We start from the raw sequence: 11815 nt of genomic DNA, 5'->3' as shown, positions 1-11815 counted from the left end.
TTCTTACTGTTCCCGCTCATCCCGCAATGCCATCATACCCCTAGGCCTCAGTGCGCTCCATAGGGGCGGTGCGCTCTCCTCGCTGGGGTGCGTGGGTGGGTGCACTCATCTCAGCGTGTTCCAGGACCCCAAGTGCAGATCCTGAAAACACCTAACAAATTATGGTTTCTTTTTTTAAAATGTGGTCCATGGAAACCACACGTAGAATAGACACAGAAAAAAGACAAAAAATCTGTAACTTGTCTAAAACTGCTTGGTATTTTGGAGTCCACAATTGATCCCAGAATCCTTTGTGTAATGGAAACTTCTTTTTACATACTGCTTTCCTGAAGTAAGTGATGGACTCCGTATTTTCTTTCTACAGCACGCGGACAGAGCACTCCTGATGCTTGTTCTTCTCCTGGCTTTGGGAACCTTGTGTGATCAACCTGATCTAGCTCATTTAATCTTCAGTCTGGGACTTCGGGAGCTTTCATGAGAAAATGAATTGCAAGACCGTTAGTCTCTTGTAGCCATTTATATTCCTTGGAAGAGAGCCTTAAATTGATTTTTAACTGAGAAAAGAAATATGTGCATACACCCTTGCTTTGGAAAGAAAGGAAAGAATTGTATACTTCAGTCCCTGAAAATTACTGCCTTACTGAGGACAATTCCTAGATTATTTTATTTGTAGATGACAAGTATTTGTGAAGTTTTATTGTATAGTTCAGACTCATTCAAGCATCTTTTGGAGGTGTCACTTTAAAGAAGGGAGCGGGAAGGATGGAGAACAGAAAGGCCTCCTTCCTCAAGGCTCTCTCTGAGTCAAAGTCCTATTAGTCACGTTAAATCCTAACTCTCTAACATTTATCTTACAAAATGTCTCATATTTTTCTAAAATGATTAGATTGACCAAAGAAATAGAGATCTATTTTATATGATGATACCTTGTGAAATTAAGGTTGACAGGTGATAGACTTTCTCTTTAGAAGCGCTTGAGAGAGAAAAGTAATCAATGGAGAAAGTTATAGGAAAATGTTAGCATAAGAATGAGTGGTTTCAAATAGTCTGCTCATAAATTCAGGCTGGACTTCAGAAGTTTTCTCACAGATAGAGGAAATGAGGTTCTGGAATGACTTTCCAATAATAACGGAAAAAGCAATCAAGCAAGTTGTAAAAGACAAAATCACTTTTCTGCGGGTAACTCTGCTATATAACATATAATCTCATTCATTGTGTGGGAAGTTCTTCACAGGCCTGTGTTTCTGTCCTAACAGAAATTCCCAGATGGGCAGGACCGCGGCTTTGCTGGCAGTATGGCATCCTCCAAAGACTCTTTTATTAGTAATTTTCAGAAGGGAGGGATATAACACTTTCCCAAGCATTTAGGAATCTTTGTGGGTAAACAGTGGGTTGGGGTGACCCTGGCTGGCTGCCAGATGCCCATCCAGCTGCCCTCTCACTCCCTGCTCCTCAACAGGTCATGGGGAGAAAATTAGATGTAAAAAACCCCATAAAGACACTTGCCAGTTATCCTTAAGGGCAAAACAGACTCAATTTGAAGAAAATCAATTTGATATGTTGCCAATTCAAAACAGACGTCAGATGAAATGATGTGAAAACTCACGATACTTTACCACTTCTGCCTACTTACCATGGCTTACAAATGAAATAAAATAAAAAAGGAGCAGCTCCACACCTCTGAACGGGGTTCGTGCTTGCTGGCCTGTTTCCAATTACCTCCGCCTCACCAGGAGCCTGCCAGGGGAGGAGCCCCGACCCCTCCAGTGGTGGCAGGTGCCAGTTCTGGTCTGCAGGATGCTCTTACAAACCTCCTGGTTTCAGGAACGGCAGCTTGGCCCTGCCAAGTCATTTACTTGCGGGTGGAGAAAACCAGAGGTCATTTGTTGATTCTTCTGCCACTGAGCCTCGAAGTGTGGAAAATCCTTTATCTTTGAGACTTTCTAACTTTCTTCACAGTTGGTATCACAACAAGCCTCTGAGAGATGTAAGCAGCAGCATTCCCATTTTACACATAAAAATAAACCTTGCTAGCTTGGTTGGAACTAATTTTCTAATTAACGGCTCCCTGATTTTCTTTTTTTCTTGGAAGTTGTGTTATTCCTGTGGATAATAGTACTTTTTGTTGTTGTTAAGCTCATTTGGGTTATTTTCCCTTAGTGAATATCTCTTTTGATTTAACCGTAGGCAGTTAGGGAGAACAATAGCGAGCAGATAAATGAAAGTGTACAGAAAATATCCATTAAAAATATAGGTCTTCGCCTTACTTGCCACAGAAGAGCAAGATGTAAGATTGCTATTCTTTAGATTCTTTTCTCATAGCCTATTAACACCCCCTTATCTTTTTCTAAACTTCATATTTCTTTCCAACAAATCAGCAATGTATTTATCAAGTGAAAACATGCTCCTTTAAAGGTCACACCACCCTTAGATTGACTTGACTGTTGATTGCACTTGAGCTAGTAGCTTTAATTCATGTCAACTCCATTTGTTTTTAATTAAGCAATGTCTTTTAGGCAGAGATAGCCCATCACTACTGCCAACAGGTATGTTTTGCTCTTTAATATTGCATCTTATATTCTAGTTTAACTGAGATGAAGCTTTGAGGGCGATTTACTCAGACTATAGATTTTTAAACAGGAATGCAAATTGTCTCACAATTTGCAAGAGTCCAATTTAACCTAATAGCTTTCGAAGTGAATTCTAATAGAATCAACTCACCTAGCCATATACCTAGTTGCATATTAACATATACTGGCTCAGTATCAAGGGCAAACCAGGTAGCATTTACGTTTATTAACACGGTCCCTGTCCAATAACGACCCTTTCAGAGACGATGGGCTGCTGCTTCCTTCCTTCCCATCAGAAAGGTCCTTTGCTAACTATATTAACATATGGTTTGGGTAATCAAATACAAATCTCTATACGTGTGTTGTAGCTCTTAAAACCCAGAAAACAAATTTTAAGTGAACAAAAGCCTGTTTGGGTAAGCTCTGGGACAGCATTTTTTTTGTCAGCTTGCTTAATTTTTCTTATTTTCGGAAGACCATGGAAGAAGAGAGCATGGAGAGAGTTGTCTGAGATCAATAGCAGCATCTGTCTGAATTAGCAGTGGAGCAAATTAAGATGATCTTGTGCCAGGACCTCTTAATGACAAAAGCATCGGTATCTTTTCTGTTAAAGACATCATGTTTTCTGACTGCCATGTTGTGTATGATGTGTATTGAGGAGTTGGAACCATCTGCTTCATAGTGCCAGGGGTATAGCATTTCTTTCCTATCTCACATACGACTCCAGTGCTGCTTTTGCAGTACTAACATTGTTGTTTCTTTCTTGTCTGTGTTAATAGTATAACGCTGCTTACTTGCACAGAGTACAATTTTTGTAAAAAAAAAAACAAACCAGGAAAATGTAATCCTGTCTATAAAATTTGCAAGTGAAAGGACAATAAGGGTCTTAGAGAGTATTAAAACATTTCAGATGGTATTTGGCAGTACAAGGCATATGAATTCTTAAATCTTTCTGAATTAGTAGTGATTAGTAAATATTATACATGGATTTCTAAGAGTTTTGCTTTTCTTTTTATGCCTTCTCTGTCTTCTGACAGCAGAAGTGGAAATTGTGGCAGTTGTGACTGGAATGTTAATAACTGAACCAGGCGTTTTTAGTCAGTGGGATTCATTAGCTGTTTTTGCTTGAGTTGTATAATATCATTAGTATTTTATGTATACTTACACAATTGGTTTGGTTTGCTTTTAACAAAACAGAACAGAATCTCTTACCTATTTATTTTTTATGCTTTTGTTTGTTATTTCTTGGCAATTAAGCAACATTTGCCTGTGCAGCAAAATCCTTTTCTTCTAAGCAGGCGATTCTGCCCAGAACACCTATATTTTTGGTATTTCATGTATTCAGTCCTCCTTCTCCCCTTGCTGTACTTTTTGATAATAGATTCTTAGCTATTCCTACTGCTTCTAAATAGAAGCTGCCTCTTTTGGAAAAGTAATGAAAAGGAAATCAACAGCGGTAATCAAACTGAATTATAGCAAAGCTCTGGCTTTCAGCTAGCAATTGCTACAGAAATTGGGCCCAATTCATTATGTACTGTATGCACATGTAATTGAAATTTCCTTCCTTTTTTTCATAAACATGTTCCCAAAATACTGTGTATCTCTTATCCTTAATTAAGGGAAAAACTCAACCTGAAACTCAGGCAATTACTAGAATTTCTGCTGGGCTGCAGAAGATTGCAGAAGAACGAGGGGAGGACACCACTAAATACAATAGGCACAGGCATCTTGCTGCTCTTCCTTGTATTTCCACTGCCAACAGGATGCAGACAGAGTGAAGAATTACTTCAACTCATTAGAGGTCTTAGGGGAAAAAAAATGACCAAATAACCAGTGCATGTACTTTTTACTATGAGACCAAAATTGTTTTCTCTTTTTGATTTGGTCAGTTGCTTGACACTTACTTTCTTGCAGGCTCTCTTTTGCAGCAGAAATTTATAGCCGAGCTGTGTCTGCTTATACGGGAAGCCCATTGCTCTTAACATTACAAAAAACAGATAAGGACTGTTTTCTTCACTCAAAAATGGTCTTTTTTTATTTTTCTTTTTTTCCCAGGTAGCACTCTGCTCAAAAAGGGCTGTGTCTCACAGCCATGTTTCCAGTGCCGCTTCTGCCGCTTTCTATCTGCTGCTTTGTGCCTGTATTTGCACGTTATGGAAAAAGTGCTGGAAGCTACTTCTAGCATTTTTATTGCATTCCCGGTTTTCTTCTTTGCGTACCTCTGCTTCTGGTTGAGCTTGTTCATGTGTAGTTTTTGCATTATCAGCCCAGCAGGATTTTGTAGCCAGCTACCCTCAATTCCTTTATGCAGATCGTGAGATGAAGAAGATGAGATTTTTGGTTTCAACGAGGCTTTACGCAAATTTTACCCCACTAATCATGCCTGCCCCTATTAATCATGCCTGTGGTGTCTGAAATGGCAGCATGCTTCTCATGTGTGCGATCACACAAAAGGGAAAGCAATAAAATCACCACTCAATCAGGCTTAGCAGGTTACATGCTTCATGCTGGGTTTCCTGTCAAGACATTTTTGCTCCAGTGAACCCAGTTGTGTTTTGCTGCCTTTCAAATCTGCTTTGGGGATATTTTGTGGTTTTCCCTTTCCTTTTGTCTGGCTTCTTTCCTGCTCCTTGCTGAGTCTGCGCTGAAGGCCTTCTGAAGGAAGCCAGTTGCTTTGGGCAAACCTGCTTGCACCTTCCTTAGCCCAACAGAGGCTGTTTGGCCAGCACATTCCCTGCTGGAGCTTCTGCATTGCAGTCTCTGTCCCAAGGGCACATCCCTGAGGGCAGCCATGGTTAAACTCAAATTAGCTTTGGAATACTGTGAATTTTTGGATAATACTGCGAACGCCACTTTACAGGATGAGGGCAGTGCGAGATCTCTGCCAGGGCCTATGCTATTTACACCAGTTCCCATTTACCTTCATGCACATGCAGGTTTCAGTGGTTAAAACTCCTAAAACTTCCCTATTTTGCACCTTCATTCCTGCTCTTCTCCTCTCAGAAGAGAAGCAATCTGTTACAGGTTTGCCTTCTCAGCATTTATCACCTGGAGCCACTAGGGCAAAAAGAGTGAATATACAACCTTATTTAAGGTGTTACTTCTAAGGTATCTGAGGACTTCCTATATGAAATAAGATTTCTAGCAGGCTATCTGAAATAGCCTCTTCTTGTTTCTCTGGCATGCTATCCCCTCTGAACTGCATGACAATTTTATTTATGAGGACTTACTCTTAAAATCTGCGTAGCAATAGACTAGGTGGCTATTATTATTATTATTATTATTATTATTATATTCTAAATCATAGAGTCAGTGCAAGTTCACAGGACACGTTATTCTTTCTCACAAACTGTGGGCCACATTAAAACAGTGACCTTTCACATCCGAGGTGTTTAAAATTAAAAGCAGAGGTGGTGTGCATTTCAGAGCCATCACTAGAATGACCTGGAAGGCACAGGGCTGGGATTTGGGGGAGCAAGCCAGCGCCGAAAACCCCACTGCTTTCACTGGGGTCTGGATTTCACTTTGTGAATTTTAGAATATTTCACTCTGCTAGCACAGTGTGTCCCATCTGTGGGAGAAAAGGATGAAACTCGGTGTCCTGCAGTTTCCTGAGGGTGGTAGTCAACCAAATTTGTGTTTTGGAGGGGAAAAGGAGGCTCCTGCTGATAAGAAAGGCTCTGTTTGATTCTAATCTTTTTCACCTGTTGAACAATTATTGATGACTTTCATTTATAGTGCTTTGTTGTCCTGCTATGTAAAAAGGAATAATCAGTCCTGCATTAAGCTACATGTAAAAAGTCTGTCTTTATTTGCATTGTAATGAAGGGCTACCTAAGGTGTTAGAAGCAGAATCAATAGGCTAATGAGATTTTATGCAAACAATCTCAAGTAGCAACCTGGTCTCACCCTTAGATAAAAGGATTTATTTGAAGTAGGAAAATACTTTAAAGTTTTTTTTACAAAAGATGTATTCTTACATCAGTGCAAATTGAAACATGAAAAAGAACTTTTTTTTTTATTGTAAAGTATTTCAGAAAATAATTCCAATGTTCCTACATGCAGTAGTCAGTAATAAGCTAATCAGGCCAATTCTTACAAGAAGGCATACAGTCTTGTGTATCAGTTTCATTCTTTTCTTTGACACTCGTATTTAACCTCGAGGATGAAGTATCTAGAAGTCCACAGCTGAATACAAACCATCGTCTCTGGAATAAAAAGTAAAATAATAATAAAAAACCCTGCCTACAGCTTCCCAGGTAACGTGTACTTTGCAGCTGGGGAAGAGACAATTTTGCAGGTGAAGAACTGACCATAATGGTACAATGTGAGATAAATATTTTGGAAAAGGGTGTGGATTTACTTTCTTAGCTTTATATCGGTGTCCTTTCTTTATTCTGTTATACTTACGATTGATTCTTCGTATCTTTTAAATGAAACTGCCTTGCAGAATGCACATTTTTCAGCTGGACTCTGGCGGTGAATTTTGATTTGCTGCAGTTGTTGTAGGGAGAGGGAACAGAGCTCTGAATTTTCTTGGAGAGGCAGAGAAGGCTGCAGGGAACTGCTGTGGCCAGACCCCGTTTGTTCTGCTTAGCCCTGCTACGCCTGGGGTGAGGCACGGGAAACCCACCTGATTTAGCTATGCACAGCGCTAAGATGCTGTATAATAAAGTATAGAAACATGTGTTCAGCTGAATAAGGTAGTTTGAAACGTCATGAACTATGGGTTTATCCAACACACACAAAAAATACAGACAACGTAAACTATGCTGGTTTATTAGAAAGACATGCAGAAAACAAGAGACTGAGCAAGGCACGATCAAGAACCTCAGGCAAACCCAAAAAAAATTCAGTAAAGGTAGATCTAAATTATTCTCTTTTTCCATTTTCCCAGCTAGCTCGAGCGTGAGAGAGAAAAACACATTTTTATCCAGGAATCTGCCCTCCCACCAAACCTTTTCATTCTCTTTGTGTAAGAAATAAAACACTTTTATATATTTTCTCAAGCGCTCCAGTGCTTCTGAATAGGTTTGTTTTCATCAGCCAGTACCATGGGTGCAATAGGTGTCTGTCTCACAGCCAGAGACAGACTCAGATGGACTGTAATGAAAAGGACAAGGAGAAGAGGAAGCTTTCCTGCATCCTAGTGCTTAAGAATGCATTTTTCCTTTCAGCTGCTCCTATGGTGGGAGCGATAGCTCCCGCTGTTCATAATGGGGTTGGGTATGTGCAGCTTTGAAATGGCAGAGGTGTTGTTAAACCTGTCTTGTAGCATCCTGTGAAAGAAGCACTCGCTATCCCCCAGTATTGCCTTGTTTTCATGACTGTTCCAAACTGAATGGAGGTCAAGAGTCCTGTTATCTTCAGTGAGATTTGCAGTTGCACGATAGGAATACATTATGTAGACTGTTAATTGCAAATTTGACTTGTTCTGTGACTTAGTATAAGAAGTATTTGGGTGCTGCTCCCCCTTATCTTGATATATACAATGCTCTCACTGTTTAAGAGACTCCATTCCTTCCTGAGGGCAACCATTTCTTCTCCAAGGCCCATAGTGCCTGCGGTGAAGGCTACTCTTCTTCCACGTCACGTAACTCTTTTGGTACTGGAGGATGAGAGAGAAATGTCCAAGGCAGTTTAGGGTTAGAAGCCTTTTGAGAGTGCTCGTCTCTCAGAAGATGAGCATCTCCCATCTCATTGGCATTGCTTTACTCAGAGATGCCAGACCTTTCTGGCCAAGTAGCTTCTACGTTTTTCTTCAAGACTGAGTATGTATCTAATCTCTGTGTTTTGCTAATGAATAGATAAACTGAATGAATTTGCACTAAAATAAAATGATTTCTTGTTAAAAGTGCTAATGAATCCTGTTCCTTATAAGAATAAACCAGAACTTCTGCATTTGTCAGTTATTATTAGGTTTTGGGGACTTTTTGGCTTTGTTGTTTTGTTCGTTTGTCTTACTTCTGCTTTCTGATGAAATCAAGCCCCCTGAGAAGTGGGCAAAGCAGCATTCCATGGCAGAGCACTTGTGGGATGTGCCCTGTAGTGAGACATGTCTACTCTGAATTTCTTTGGGATACTGCCAAAATGCTCTTTGAAAGACAGCCCTGCACGTGGAAGGTGCACTCCTTACAGTGAGTAGTGCTCCATTCGACATGAAAATTGCAGACTGTGTTTAGGAAAGGGAATTTTGTCAAATAAATAGTTTTGGAGTTGTTTTGTTTGGGGTTTTTTTTTTGGGGGGGAGGGGGGGGAGGGTGGAGAAGAGAGTGAAAAAAAAGCTGTGGCTTTCTGACTTTTAGGATTTTAAAGCTGCTGTCGCAGTCTGGGTGTTGGGTGTTGTCTCACTGATTTCTTTTCACCCCCTTCCCTTCACCCACATCCATCAGCTGCAGACCAAGTAAGACCCGTGCACATGTAAACACTGCCCTAATAGCCAGTGTCAAGTTCAAACAGCTTCCCAGCTCTGTGGTCTCTGTTGTCAATTGTGAACCACATTTCTGGAAACAAGGGTGGAATATATAAGCTTTCTGTGCTGCCACTGCTGGGCATTGGTAGGGCTGCATCCCTGTCTTGTGGTGGCAAAGCCAGATTTCCCATGACGTACTGCACTTTCTAGGCTAATGGTGGGTTGGTGATGCTTTCTATTTCCATGTTTAGCTAAAGACCAACTCAAAACCAGGTAAAATTGGACAGTAAAATCGATTGAAGGAAGAAGAGTTTTTTGGTTAGCATGTTGTTTTCCATTAGCTCTTCCCACAATTTTGTTTACTGCAAAGAGTATAAGTTTCCCATTATGTACTTATCAGATTTTTAATTGAAGGGACAAACTAGATAAGGCTTCCTGTTTTGTTTTTAACAGGTCTGCTGAGAACTTATGATATGATCTATAACTATTTATGAGTTAATTTTTTTCTCTGATATAATTTTTTTTTTATTCCTTCTGTGGGTCCTTGAGTTTCTCCTACTGTGGAGCCCAAGGGAATCAGTAAATGAAAATCTAAAGCAGTGATCTCAATGAATTATAATTTTACTGTTTCCCATATGAAGAATTAGTTTCTTCCCTTTCTTTTTCTTGTTACAACCTGTATCACGAGCATAAATTATCAAAATTTTTCATTAATATTCCATGTAAATTTTAGTGGAAGGATGACAGTGTTGTGACCTTTGTGCTGCACCGCTTTCTGGTTTGGATTTCTTTTCCTGTGTCTTTAAGAAAAGAATAATCAAAATAGCTGACTTCTTGCAGTTCTTAATAGCAAAGCCATTGAGTCAGTTTTTTTGTGGTCCTTAGGTATGGAGATACCCTGTGGAAAGGTAGTGGGGCAAGGGGGTAACCTACACAGGATTTCCACATCTTATGACTTGCTTGGATTTCTTATATGGCTTCCAAAATTAAATTCAACTTACACTGCTGCAGGATGGGGACAGATTAGATGTCTGGTGAACATGCCAATAACTACCTACTGTCTACTATTTTATCAGAAGTTTGGCAAAGAATATAAAACAGTTCTTGGGAGTCTCAAACAGGAAACTTTGGTAGTGCAGTCAGGCTCTTCACAGATGAACTATAAACTCCTGAGAACATCTGAATTGAGCTTTGAGTTGACAACAAAATCTCTGAACTCAAGCCAGCTCCTTGTTTTGTTATGGGTCTAGCTGGCCTTGGCATAGGTTTCTGTGAAACATTGGAATGAGAAATAAATTATTTGTAGTTTTAAAAATTAATAAGGTGGGGTTTTTTTTGTTGAGGTTTCAGTAACTTTCAGTGAGGAAGCACTGCTGTGTCATCATCACAGATCATACAGTGAGGATCAATTAAGGCCCCATAAACTCTGTAATAGTTGTGTTTGACAGTTCCGTCTTGTATTTTATTGCTTCAAGTAAATGCAGTATATAAGTTTCCTTAGAATTAAAAAAAAATAAAATCACAAAAATAGTTTTTTGCACATTGTCTTTAGCACCAGCATTATTTTCCTATGTATGTTCTCCTTTCCTGACTACTCTTGATTATAGTCTCCCTCAGTGTTATTTTATATCCCTTCTGGGGAAGCAGTGGAAAACCTGCAAGTGCTGTCCAGTTCGGTGGCTGCTTCTTGACATGAGTACCATCGCAGTTTCACAACCTCCTTCTCACGAGTTATGTGCAGTAGGAGGGTGATATTCAGGAGCAAAGTATTTCAATGACTGTCTTCCTTCAGCTCATGATGCGGGTGAAGAAAATGTACAAACAGCAGAGACAGAAACAAGAAAGCAGTGTGAACAGTGGGGAGATTTCAGATGCCTAAATGAAGGTAACCGGATAAAGGGTCAAAGTATTTGGCTAAGTCAAACCGTCCTTGCGCAGTTCCCTGGTTAAATGATATATGAGGACTAAGGGTAAACCCAGCACATTAGAGGCCACTGTTTAGCAAAAGCCACTCTCTCCTTTGGGGTGCTGGTTCTGTCCTTGCAGCAGCCTTGAACTTGTATGACACAAAGCAACAAACCGCTGTCATTACTATTCTTTCTCTGAAATCAGACTCTTTCTGTGGTCTCCCTGCATGCCACATCTCTTCTCACTCATCTTCTCCACGTGAGCAGAAAGAGAGCAAAAAGTGAAATATGTTCTGAAATGAAGGGCAGCTCCTGACTTTCTCATCGTGGGCAAGGGACAAGTAAATAATCCCTGCTACAGACCTACCAGTACTGACCTGTTAAAATCTGACGCATCATTTACAGTTGGGTGTCAAAAATGCTATTTAACACTGCATTCAAAGCCAGTCTGCCTACTTCAGGTGCAAATGCTTGGAGTAAAACCTCTCATTGCTTACTTCTTTTACTGTATTTCCTATTAAGGTGATTATGCGAGGTGCTGACGAGAGAATAACCTTCCCAAGCTATCTGAGCAATGACTTTAGCACAGCAGATCATTTTAGACGTTTTAGAAAGTCTGAAGTGCTATTTCCAGAGCACTTCTGATAGCATGGAAATACAGTTTGTTTTATAGGAAGCATGGTTGTTAGTCAATACAGCAGGAACTGAAGGATAATGAAGAACAATTGTGGAGTGAAGGGAACTAGTTCATAAAGCACTATAAACCTTCAGATTTCTAAATCACTAGTTCTAATATGATCCATTTACTGAAAATAATACATTTTAGACATGGAGTTTTTTATTGTGTAAAAATCTTGAAGAATGTAAGAATTCCTCTGGGTTTTACTGAGTTTACCGAGATGCTTAGCACTAAGTGCCTATGTGTT

General features: G+C 39.9%; 1 long non-coding RNA gene across 4 annotated transcripts in view; it reads left to right on the top strand.

Moving 5' to 3' along the window:
• Positions 1–8571: 8571 nt before the first annotated feature.
• Positions 8572–11815, top strand: part of LOC129785263 (uncharacterized) — a 61087-nt gene continuing 57843 nt past the window's right edge. For all 4 annotated transcript variants that reach the window (XR_008749043.1, XR_008749042.1, XR_008749041.1 and 1 more), the window contains exon 1: positions 8572–8707. This is a non-coding gene — a long non-coding RNA (uncharacterized LOC129785263). The remainder of the gene's footprint in view (positions 8708–11815) is intronic.

Source organism: Falco peregrinus, chromosome 10 (genome assembly GCF_023634155.1).
Source record: "Falco peregrinus isolate bFalPer1 chromosome 10, bFalPer1.pri, whole genome shotgun sequence".
Taxonomy (NCBI): Eukaryota; Metazoa; Chordata; class Aves; order Falconiformes; family Falconidae; genus Falco; species Falco peregrinus.
The sequence above is the reverse complement of the archived record's forward strand: the minus strand, read 5'-3'. Positions and strand labels throughout refer to the sequence as shown.